The sequence below is a fragment of the Sinohyriopsis cumingii genome, chromosome 17 (genome assembly GCF_028554795.1).
Source record: "Sinohyriopsis cumingii isolate HCF-2022 chromosome 17, ASM2855479v2, whole genome shotgun sequence".
Taxonomy (NCBI): Eukaryota; Metazoa; Mollusca; class Bivalvia; order Unionida; family Unionidae; genus Sinohyriopsis; species Sinohyriopsis cumingii.
Window position 1 is genome coordinate 87,950,069 of NC_142977.1, and position 13,833 is coordinate 87,963,901.

Consider the following 13,833-nt stretch of genomic DNA (forward strand, 5'->3'; position numbering starts at 1 on the left):
CAAGGGGAGCACACAACTTGTATGGACTGATAAAAATAAGCAATTTTCCACTGCTGGTCAGCGTTCGTACAAATACCTATCGCTCAAATACAACTGTAATGGCGCCCCTCCGGTACTTGGTCATACTTTCGATGTTAAGGTTACAAAGTATCCTTTTTAGGCCAATTGCCCATCGTTTTCGGCCCATGTACAATGCACCACGCTATTGGTTAGCCGTCATTACATACTAAGGGAGGCAACTCATGAAATCCAATAGATGTTGCTAGGACAAAGCACCAATATATATGTTCGATCCGCCAAGGTATAGATAGAGTTATCACATCGGAACCTTGGCTAGGGAAGATGGCGTGAAGATATGAAAGAGACGGATTAGGCGTCATGTTTCGGTGACCTATGTTATTACCATAATCGGTAATTTTATCGGCCAATCAGATGAAGTCTTATATCTTCGCATTAGACTGATCGGTATAGCAGAAATACATCAGTGTGTGCGGAACGATTTTATTCACTTTCAAATTTCTGAAAGCTGCATATCCATTGACTACCATTGAGGTCACCAGAACATGACCCCTAAGCGGTCGCTGTCAGATCGTCACCCTAGACAGTGGAGATACAGTCAAGACAGCCAATCGGTTGCTGATTGGGGGAAGAAAAAAAAAACAGTTTGTAATGGGTTAAGTTCTTACAAAAACGGGGTAGATGCATAACTCATTCAGAGTTAAATTGAAAAAAGAAAACATATTTACAAATGCAAGTTTTAATTGTCCTAAGTATTTTCATCAGCTCTATAGTATATTATATAGTATATTATATCTCAATCCATGAAATTCTTTTAAACAGATAATAATAAATGATGCAAGGGCATACTTCCAAGATAAAGAACTGGCTGTGTTTCAGTCAAAATTTGCAGCAAAATTTAAACTCCAGCTTGGTCTAGTCCTTCAAAATATAAACCCAATAATAACATTTCTTTCAATCTATGTTGTTATTCAAAAGTTATTGAGGCGAATTGTGGAACCTGTGGTGATAGTGCAAACGTTTATGTAAATCCACTGAGCGGTTCAAACGTATTAGAGGGAAGGAAATTTCCTGACGGACGGCATGTGATAGGACGTGATGTGATGGATGAAATGACAAAGGGTAAATGTATATCCATCTTCCCAAAACTATAGCTAGACCATTTTTAACAAAATTAAGAAAGAAACCAAACAGCTAAAGTGGCAAAAATATTCAGCCAGTTTTGGCAATCACTTATCATCGTCCAAGGAAAGTATTTTCATTAATATTGTAATCTTTCACATTCTGGAGGCAAAACGAAAACACCAGGTGCGACACGAGAAAGATTGTCATTTTCAGTGTCTGTCGGCGACTAATAACGCTTCCGTTGGGCTATTTAGCAACTATTTCAGCATGATGTATGAAAGGGGGTAAAAACAGTTACGTCTAGTATATGATACGAGCTCCCTGGAGTAAATGATTTCAATTTCACGATATAGTATTATGTTCTCTTGTTTGTTTCGATTTTAATTTATTTATTTTATAATAGTTTACAACACAAAATATTACCTCATGATTCCAACAAGAAAACGTTGGGCTCCAACACTTTTCATTTCTCTCGTGATGAGGAAAGGTTGTGAACGTTAAACAGCGTTAAAAAGAGGAGACTATTTTCCATCAATTCTAATCTGAGACCTTATTTGTGGTTGTGTAACGTAACTATTCCCAACAGACTCTAACAACTGAGGGGTACTAATAATGATCGAGCAGAGCTGGAGGACATGGGGCTGCCATATTTTCTAGTAGTATATGAACTGAAGAAACGATGGTGTAGAGGAGGTCACCTATATTTGTCATGGGGTTTGGAGGGGGCGGCGCCGTGAACGAGACTGTTTCAGCTTCACTAATTCTTGCTCTAGCCATCTCTACCAACTAAGTGATATGTATGTATGTATGCATGTATATGTATGTATGTATGACGCGCCATTAAACTCTAATACATACAGTCTGTCAGTGGTTCCGTCAGACAAACAACCATTCTTAATAAATACAAATCACTATATTTTGGTCAAAGAGACGCTTTTTTGAAGGCTCACTGGATAGGACTATTCAGTTTACGAAGAGGACAAGGAGAAGAAAAAGGTTGAAGTACATGTAACTTACGCCTTTGTGTTTCGAGGAGCGCAAATTGAAGTTGCGTAAAGAAAGAATATCATTCGGTGATCAATAACACTGTCGTTGATAGTAATTTTCTTGAAATAATAGAGGATCGGTCTGAGATAAGCAACACTACTGTTGATGGTAATTGGGTAGACTGAAGATCATTCTGGGATAGATAACACTGCGGTTGATAGTAATTTCTATTGCATAATTGAAGATCGGTCGGTGATAAACAACACTACTATTGGTGGTAATTTGGCAGACTGAAGATCATTCTGGAATAACTGCGGTTGGTAATAATTTCCTTTAAATAATTGAAGATCGGTCGATGATCAGGAACTTTACTGTTGGTGGTAATTTGGTAGACAGAATATCGTTCTGGGATAGATAACACTGGATGGTATTAATTTTCTTTAAATAATTTATTATCGGTCAGTGATAAGCAACTTTACTGTTGTGGGTAATTTGGTAGACTGAAGATCATTCTGGGATAGATAACACTGCGGATAGTAGTAATTTGCTGGGGGAAAAAAGATCACTGGGTGATCAATAGATCGATAAAACTACAGCTGGAAGTAACTTGCTAGAAAGATGTGAAAATCATTCGTTGATCAAGAACACAACAGTTGACAGGTATTTGACAGAAATGCGATCGTTCGGTGATCAGTACACTGTGGTTGGAGTGTGTGTGTGTGTGTGATTTAGATTTTTAACGTAGCTTTAAAAAGAAAATTCGGTCATATCGCTACGATGTCTGCAGTGTGGCAGTTTATAGTGATGTGTAGCTCTGGGGCATCATGCCGCAGACATGTAGCATGATGTCCCACCCAGTCACATTATCCCCACACCAGGCCGATCAGTCCTAACACTAACCTCTTAATGCTGAGCGCCTCGGATGCTGGAGGTCGCGAGTTCGATCGCCGGCCGAGTCATACCAAAGACTTATAACAATGGTACTAACAGCTGCCTCACTTGGCGCTCAGCATTAAGAGGTTAGTGTTAGTATTGGTCGGCCTGGTGTCAGGATAATGTGACTGGGTGGGACATCATGCTATATGTCTGTGGCATGATGTCCCAGTGCTAGATATCACTATAAACTGCCGCACTGCAGACATCGTAGTGATTTGACTGAATTTTTTTAAAGCTACTTTAAAAAATCCAAGACACACACTCTCATTCGAATGTCAATCGATAACCGAAATTCATATGAGAAAATAAAGACAATTTGCCGAAGTGGCAAAATGGCACACTGGTGCAATACTAACCATAGGCCGATAAATCAGCCCTTCACCCGTGATGATATTGATTTTCGGGTGAGGGGCTGATATTATCTATTCATTAAAAGCTGCATTTATCTGCATTCAAAGCTGTCTGCACACATCGATCTATATTTTATACACTTACCGGTATTTCTCGTGGCTGTGCAGCTACCGTCGGCTGAAGGGTTCTTTTGGTGATATGTAGATTATATTTCCTGAGCAAATCGTGTGTTTGGTGACTTGTAAATCCACCTGGAATAGCGGTCATCTGTCCTGTGTCTGTTTTGAATTTCGCGCTTTATATGGCTGGTACCAATTACCGATATGTGTCTAAAGTGTACGCGGGTTTGTTCCGGAATGATTTGCATGCAGCAAAACTTAAAGAAACAGGTGACATCATACCCACGACATCGTCCATCAGTATCAACACAGATTTGTGCGGTTGATTTATCGGACTATACTAACCAGTACTAAATTACTGTTACTTATGATGTAGGCAGAGTATGAAGGCATTATGTTACAGCTGGGGACGGACCAGGAAACAAATGCTTCATGATCGGTACCATAAAAGTAGTTCATATCTAACTTCAGAGGTCTGGTTATGCCCTTCATTGAGATGTACGTTGAAACAACCGATTTTTAATGGAATGATTGGAAAAAGAATAATTTAGCATTGTCAGAATCATTTCTTTCAGTTGCAAAGGTAGTGTGGCCAGGCCAGGCCCTAGGATATGCGGGACCCAAGGCAGCAAGCGATGAACGGGGCCCCAAGCATTGCGGAGTTGATTTCCTGAAAGCGCGGGGCCAAAGGCGGTTGCCTTGTTTGCCTTCCCCTAGGGCCTGTCCTGAGTGTGGCAGAAGCGCACAGGCAATGTCAGTGCGCGGTATGATCACAATTTATGTTTTGATGTAAGCGGATTTTTAAAAAATACTTCAATAGCTTTCATCAGCTCTTCGTTGTAAATGTACTAAACCAGTCAAGCGCTGTTACAATCTGAAGGTTTTATGGTTATTTAATGACACTTGAAATCCTTGAAATTATAGTATGGTTGGAAGTTTGCTCAGAATTGAGATTGAAGAAATCAATCTTTATATATTGAACAAATAATAGGGGGTTGGCACTAGGACTTTCAGTTGGTTGAGAAGGTGTATGTCTGAGATCGGTGAAGAATTGATTGGTTCGTGTGCATGTTTATGTACACACATGTTGGGGTTTTATGTTGGCATGCGTATTTTCCTATCCGATTAAAAGCAAGATCTACTTATCCGTTGGCAAATCTGACACGCGATCCTTGGGATTCCATCATCGCTGATAATTAGTGACCTATAAGATAAAGCGTTGTATTTCACGTCAGAGAGCTATCATTAGCAACAATGTTTCCAGAATGACGATTTTACTTTAAAACGTATGAAAGCTGTAATTTTATTGTCGGTGTAAATTATATCTACTTATTGCAAATATGATATTGATTTTAATCAGAGTGGTGTATGTACGGGTCCAAGTGGTATCAATTAAACTTGCATTTAGAAAATTTTAATCGTCTTAAACAGAGATAGAATGTTTCTTTATGGCATTAAATTCATTAAATTTGCGCTGAGGCAATATTGTGAATAACTTAAATCGCATGGCATTCGTACTTGTCTGATTTTTTTCATATGCGTGCATGTGCAACCGACTTGTAGGAGAGGGAACTTGAGAGAGTAATATTTTGACCGCCTGCCACTGTCTCCTTTTAACAGCAAAATGTAAGCTTACAAAAGCAAACTTCCATACCTGCAATAAACTACAGAGTAGTTCTGCATTGAATAGGTTATCTGCCCTACTTCTCTTACAACCTGAATCCTCACCGCCACACCAAATGTGTTTCTTTATTTATTCCTAGTGAAATAATTAATTAAATATATCAGAGCACCAAGCAAACTGATCCCGACAATATTGGGATTTCGTAGAATTGAAAATGCGCAAGTTATAAAGACCAAAATATGGTCCCACAACCACCACGTTATAAACTGTCCACGTGTAATCAGGTACACATCTATCAGGATAATCAGATCGGGCGGAGGTTTATTGGAATGTTTGTTACGTAGTAGTTGACTTCCCAGGTTGATCTGAAATATGCTGCGCCCACCGAGAGATTATATATAGACCTTAATCATGTACTGAGAACTTGAGGACGAAGACTGCGGTCGTACACGTTATTTATGGAAAGACTCCTACATGTTGACGTACCGCCAGGTTTAAGAAAAGCACCCATTGAGTTTAATATGCAAAGCATTTGTTTTTACAAAACATTTTCTTTTCAACCATATTTTCATTAATATACAGTTACAATAAATACAACGTTTTTTTTACTGACTGTTATCAGAATAAAAGGTGTCGACGATCATACAGATTATCAAAACTTTTATTTCCTATAACAGTCGGTTAATTTTTTTTACAAACATTGTTTTATTAAGAACCACAACTCAGTAGAAAACACATCTATGTGTTTAGGTTCCAATACGAAATGCATCTGTATGAGTAGGTTAACCATGAACTCAATACAAACTGCACCTTTATGTGCAAATTCCAGTATGCAAACTACACCATTATGTGCAGGTTCCAATATACAAAATACATTTTTATGCGTAGTTCCAATACAAAATAGGTCTTTAGGTGTAGGTTTCAACACAAAATACATCTTTTGTGTGTAGTCTCCAGCACATAAACTTAAAATTTTACATCTACTCTTAACATTATAAAAAAAATTCATCAAACTTCTTTGAGAGTTGCGTTATTTTCAGGTCTATAGGTGTCTATATGTTACTGGGTAGAACCTCCATTAGAGTTATGTCAGCAAATCGACATGTATCAAGGCTTTTCAATATTTTTCATGATCAGCTGGCTCTAGCTGACATGGCCATTAGGACAGAAACTATCTTTGTAAATAAAAAGTTAGAAATTAAAATAAACGTTAAAAAAATCGAAAGTAGAGGAAAAACAGTTGTATTGATCTGTAAACACCCCCACCACCCCTGCAATCATTTGATGACTGTTAATTCCGCTTTTTTGACGATTCCTATACTATATATTTCAATTTCCTGGCATTAGCTGCAGTAGCTGAGTTGGTAGAGCGTCAGTCTTGTAATCCAACGATCGCAATTTCGAGACCATCCAAGGCCAGCCTGGGTCGTTCGCCTCGATGTGCAATTGGGGAATTCATTTAGTCCCCATTTCCTCGGTAAGATATAACCAGTATAAATGTATCAAGACTGCCGTTGAAACCAATACAACCTAAACAAAATTAAAAGAAAGTTTATTTCTAGAAAATGCTCTGCTGACAAGTGGAACTGTTACGTTTCTACATTGCTATTAGTCATGTGCTTAAGCACCTTTGCTAGACGCAAATCGCTGTGGACCGTTACAGTGTTGGCTAGGTGCCAAAACGGGTCAATAAAAGATCACGTCGAGTCTAATCGTCACAATATAGGGTAATCTGTTTATCCACGCACATAGCTTACATTGTGACATCAAATCACGCGATATTCATTCCGGATTGTAATGGATCACACCATTTCACTGATCTCATCAAAAAATGTCCACGTACTGTTACGTATATCTGATTTAATTTATATTTATTTAACTTTTATTGTTTGTTTGTCAGATTTAATTTTTCAAAAATTCTATCATATGCTGTTATAATATAATCTTGTTTACGTGATTTGGAAATTGTTTCAGAAAATCTGTTTGACCTGATTCTAACTGTACACACCAAAGGCTGACATAGTTCCTGACCTTAATTTAAAATTAGTTCTTTTTTAACAAATTATTTCTATTGTGGGAATAATAAGGGTGAGATCGAGGCTGTATTGGATACGTGACCCTAGACCTGTAAATAGTTTTACTGAAGTAAACAGCTTTTAAAAACAAAATTATTCTTAGAGTAAAATGATTGGTTTTCACAGGGCCGTGTTGAGAGTACGTGATGCAAACATGTTCACGTGACCCTCATACGGGTACCTATTCTACGTCTCAAAATTACTGTACAGCCATCCTTTTAGATAAATAATCTCAGTCTGGACTCAAAACATTGGATGTCAAGCCGTTTTATTCTGTTGTAGCCAGTCTTCGAGTTATACGTTAATTTTTCTTAAGATTATTTGGATTCTAAAAGATTAATTCGTTTCTCTGGAAATATATGAGTGCTTTTACAGGATTCTTGAACAAAGACATTTCTTAAAAATATTATTCCGATTTCCAAATCTGGAGTTTTATATCTTGTATTTCTACAAGGAACTGTAGACAATAGCACTGTACAGGATACAGCAAACATCATCGCCTTCCATCTTGGACTCTTCGTCGGGACTCGAACTTGAATTCATTAGAACATTTTATTATTAGAACTTCTAAAATTTTATTCGTGGATTATTCTTGGATTATTTTTTGGATTTGATTCTTAAAACCGTAAGTTCTTATGTTTTCTTTCATTTTTATCGTGTCATCAAATGTGGAAATCTTTCTTTCAAATCCTATCCAGGAACAATTAGATTTTTTTCAAAAAAGATGAACTGATTCATCTTACCAGAAAATGCTACCTTTCGGAGATAAAGAATTCCTTAACGAAACAAGAAGAACACATATTTTGGTTCAGTATTTGGTAGAAAAGAATGTTTTGGATAAAAGTGCTTTGGTTTCGATCAGTAAGTCTGTATCAGACTGTGACGCAAAGGTAAAGGAATTACATTTAAAATACAAGATGGAATTAGAGTTAAGGAAGCTGGAACTTCAGAAAGAAGAAAGAGATAAAGACAAATGCAGTTATAAGAAAAACAAATGCAGTTACAATATGAGAGAGAGAGAGGAGAGAGAGAGAAAGAAAAGCAAATGCATTTGCAAGCGGAAGAAAAGGAGAAAGAAAGACAAGTGCAGTTACAAGAAAAACAAATGCAGTTACCAGAAAAATAAAAAGATAAAGAAGAAAGAGAGAAAGAGAGGGAATATCAATGTAGAACGAAAGAAATGGAACTGGCTAATGAAAAGGTTGCTGAAATTTTGAAATGACCAAGGGAGCATTGGACTCAATTATTACAATGTGTACTCAATGTGTACTCACTGGTAAGGCTAGTGGTATTTGCAGTTCTCTGTCAGTTCACCAAAGTGGTCACTATAATGCGGTTAAGGAATGCATCTTAAGGGGTTATGAGTTAGTCCCTGAAGCTTATCGGCAAAAATTCAGAACCTGTAGCAACGAAGCTGGACAAACTCATGTCGAATTTGCTAGAGAAAAAGAGCAGTTATTTGATAGATAGCACTTAGCCAAGAAAGTTGAACGAGATTATAAAAGTCTCAAACAACTTGTGTTACTTGAAGAGTTCGAAAACTGTATCCATAGTGACATTAAGTCTTATCTTGACGAACATCAGATCGACACCTTGGAAAACATTGCTCGTGCTGCTGAGCATTCTTTAACTCATAAAAATCCTTTTGTAAATAAGACTTCTACTCAACAGTCTTCTGGCAGAAAAAATATTTCAGCCTAATACAAGCCCTTCTAAAATTCAAACTGGCACAACTTCTAATAATCAAGCTCTGATAAGCTTGATTCAAGATCCTTGTCTTTTTCCTGCGTGTACCTATTGCAAAAAAAGAGGACACGTTATTTCTGATTACTACAAATTGAAAACTAGGCATCAAAATCAAGACAGATCTATTCCAAATGCTCTTATTTCTAAGAGGTCAAGGTCACGGTCATGTTTTGAAAGCAATACATTTGTTGGGTATAATAAACCAAAGTCTGATTTTATTATGGAGAATTATGAACCAGTCATATCGAAGGGTTCTATATCACTCTTGGGTGATGAAGTCAATCCTATCCCTATTAAAATTGTAAGGGACACAGGAGCTTCTCAGAGTCTTTTGTTGTCAGGTACTTAGCCTTTTTCTGGGAAGTCTTCTTCTAATGAGTTCTTATTCAGAGAGTAGAGTACGGCTTTGTAAATGTTCCTCTCCGTTCTGTAAATTTGTCATCAGACGTAGTCGCAGGACCCGCGACAGTTGGCACATTGTATGTATTAGCCGTTGGGGGCATTCATTTATTACTAGGCAACGACCTAATTGGAGACAAGGTTGCGGTTAATTAACTTGTAAATGACAAATTGTCTTGGATCAGAAAGTCGATCCAAATGAAAAAGAATTCCCTGATTTATTCCCAGCTTGTACAGTTACCACAGCTGTGGCAAAGAAAGCTCTTGAGAATGATGTTGATAAGGAAAGAAGTATTCCTTTAGCTGACACATGTATTGGTCAGGTTTTTGATGAGGTCACTTTCACTCCTTGTTTGGATCAATCAAAGGATATTGATCACAGTGATCCTCTTTTAACTATTCATTCTCTTCATTCTAATCAGGGTGACAAACGACCATCACTTGTCGAACAGGAAAACGATCCTGAGATCTCCTGTTTGTTTCAAAGGGCCATTAGTGTATCTTAAACCACTGAAGTTCCTGTTTGTTATTTCATTAAAAATGGAATTCTTATGAGAAAATGGAGACCTCCCCATGTACCTTCTGGTGATGAGTGGTTAGTGAACTATCAAACTGTAGTTCCAAAATCTTACAGCCAGGAAATACTTGCTCTGGACCATGAAACTCCTTTGGCTGGTCATTTAGGGATTAATACAACTTATCACAAGATCTTGACTCACTACTATTGGCCAAAATTCAAAAGTGTTGTTGGTAAATACTGTAGATCTTGTCATACTTGTTAAATGATAGGAAAATCCAATCAGAGGATACCTCAGGCTCATCTACAACCTATTCCTGCCTTTGACGAACCATTTAGTAAAATTATGGTAAATTGTGTTGGCCAATTACCTAAGACCAAGTCAGGTAACTAATAACTGTTGACCATTATGTGTGCGTTGACAAGGTTTCCAGAGGCAATTCCTTTGAGGAATATAACATGTAAAACAACAGTAAACTCTTTGATAAAGTCTTTTTTACAACCCAATTTGACCTTCCCAAATCTGTCCAGTCTGATCAAGGCTCATATTTCATGTCTGGAATTTTCCAGCAAGTTATGTACGAATTAGGCATTCAGCAATTCAAGTCAAAAGTGAAATTATGGCTTGACAGAACTATAATAAAGAGAACTTTTGAGTCTGGTAATAATGGGGTTCTGTATCTCTTGCTCATTCTTCAAAATTTTCTTCAGATTAGATATTACGGCCCTTACAAGATTAAGAAGAAAATGATTGAGTTAAATTATAATATTAGTGCTCCTGGGATCTTAATAAATTATAGGAGTACCAGTTTATTGAAAGAGATAGCCAGGTTAAACAGGCATTTAACTTAGTTGTACCAGTCCAACTCAGTGAAGATTTAATTGAAGGAATATCATCGAATTATACTGATATTGGAGTGAAAAATCTTTGGAATTTAGAAATTATGAAAGTTCTGGACCAGAAACTTTCACATTTGCAAGAGCGAAAAAGAAATGTACTTAAACAGTTATTAGCTGAATGTGAGCACTTATTTCCAGATGTTCCTAAAAGAACCAGCAACAATTTCCATGATGTTGAAGTCGTAAATTCCAAACCTGTGAAACAACACCCGTACAGGATGAACCCTCTTAAACAGGAATACTTGAAAAACGAAATTCAGTATTTGCTGGAGAATGATTTTATAGTGCACAACAAAAGTGACTGAAGTTCACCATGCATACTTGTTCCAAGACCAGATAAAACTTTCTATATGTGCACCGATTATAGGAAGGTGAACAGTGTGACAAAAACAGACTCATTTCCATTGCCTAGATTCGATGACTGTTTTGATAAGATCGGAACTACCAATGATGTCACCAAATTTGGCCTTCTGAAAGGATTTTGGCAAATTTCTCTAACGCAAAGAGCACGAACATGCAATATAATTTAATCTTCACTAATAAAATCTTTGACAAGCAGAACTATGCACATTGCTTACTAATGTATTGAACTACTATTCTTAGGGCTGTCAAAAAATTCAAGGGTGGATATAGACAGCCACAGCAATATAGTGACTCCACATATGCAAGTGCAATTAACTTTACTGAAAATGCAATCACATGGTTCTATTTGTGGATAACAAGCAAAATTAATAAATGTTGTAAACCACAGAGTGACTTTCAGTGGGATATTAAACACATATTCAGATATATCAACTGTTGCCAAGAAGGGGGGAGGGTGAACAGTTTGTAGATTTTACTACGTTAGGTGGAGTGTTTTGCACTTTGGTTTATATCTAAGTATTACATATATAAAAGTTATACAATTTATTATTTATAGAGTAATTATACTAAGCAATATGATATTTCCTAGTTGTGTTTTGAAACACAATGCTTCAGATATGATCACTTAAGTCTCTTCCACCATAGTTAATGGTGATAACCTCTCATGACTTTCCTTCCCACTAATTGCTTTCAGTGAATTTTTGAAAGTTCATATTTTGCATTTTAATAGATTTGTGTCTACCATACTTTAGTTTTAAATCATATGCCTTCTGGGAGGAATTGTAGGTAATTTTTATCATTTAAATCTCTTTTTTTCTGTAATAATACATGTACATATTAACGGTCACCTTGACCTTTTACTAATTAATTACATAATATGACAAGGCTGGTAATATATTTCAGCATTAAATTGAAGAGCGATAAATGGTGATATTAAAAACGATGATTATTTTTAGACTGCTATATTCTTTTCGGATTTTCTTAAATAAATCTCAAATATTTAAATGTTGACTGGGTTTGGTTGATCAGGATTGGTTAATAATGTAAGTTATATTGAAGGAAAAAGAATCTTTTGAGAGCTTATTCTAGTTGTAAGTGGAAAAAAGACATTGTTTTATTGATGGAATTTCAGTCCTTTAACAGTCTTGAGTTTGGAACACTCATTACTCAAACACATTCAGGTCCAGAAAATGACGCGGCTCATATCCTTTCCTCTACACATAAGCTGACATCCAGGTTTCATCTATACTGATAAATATAGGTTTGATCATGAGCACTCAAAAATGTTAAATTATTCATTTTTTAATATCATGGTGTCTGGATAGGTTTACTATGGGAAATGAATTAGTACCGTGAGTCCTGTATTTGTGTCCTTCTCAATTTGGAGGTCAACACTGGGCAGCATCAAAAGCATTTACCACAACAATCAAAGAAAAAGGTCATATTGTGGCTCAGAGGTCACACATATATAGTGACGTAAGCACGGCTACATCTTGGGGAAAATGGCCATGTTAGAGGTATCGGAGTTCACTGTAAGGAAAGACAGAGTCTATATATTACTTTCTAAAGATAATTTATAAAACCTTTATATTTAAAATCCAAGAAATACATATAAAATTAGAACTTTCATTCGAGCTTACCAACTTCATACTTATGTATAATTTGTGCCTTTTAGAATAAAACACAGATAATTAAATCTCGACTAAGTTCATGATAGCTAAAAGTATAAATTAAATATTTGTGATTAATGCAATAATCATTCTGAAGAACTGTATTTTACTAAATTTAAAATATAATACTAATTTGGAAAAGGTTACTAAAACATTATTGTTTTTATTACTTAAAGAATATTAAACATGAAGTTGGTAGCAAATGAATATAAATTCTTTTAAAAAATTAAACAATTCATTACATTATAATATATAAAATAAAAAAAACTCACAAATATCGAGTCCCGATTTAACTTTACCGTGAAAATCTCAAGCATTAAAAAGTCCATATGCTTTAAAGAAGTCTACGAACACAGTCGATTCTTACCTGTGAGGAAGGACAGAGTCTTCTGATTCTCGATGAATGGACTGATTTTGCACAATCTTGTTCTCAGTTTATACGCAATTTTGAACGTATGTCACGGCCCAATATGAACATTCGCCTAGGTACTTTGTGCTCATTCATTTCGAATCAGAACGGGGCTCTCGTCTTTCCTATTGATTCTGTGTGCGTCTGTGTAAGTCAGTGCTGTCCAACTTTTTTGATATCATGGTCCACTGAAAAATGTTTTTCTATAAGCCGAGGGCCGCAGCAGAAAAATGACAAACAATGACTATATAGCTGCTCGAGCTCTGGCGGGCCATTTAAAATCAGCCCGCGGGCCGCGGGTTGGACAGCACTGGTGTAAGTCATCAGACAGACAATTCTGCTGCATCGGCTTATTCGTTTTTAAGAAACGCGTGCATCTTCTAGCTTACTCATTCAAAAGGCATTCGCCTGTTCTTGCAACTTACAACCGAGTCTAAAAATTGCCGACTTTTGGATACAAGGGAAATATATTTCATAGTAAAAGAGGTTTTGCAATAGCTCGTAAATGCGCAATCTTTATTAAAATAGTATACAGTTGTAATACAGAAGTAAATAAAATTAATCTCAATATATTCTAGCCGACAATTACTTTCT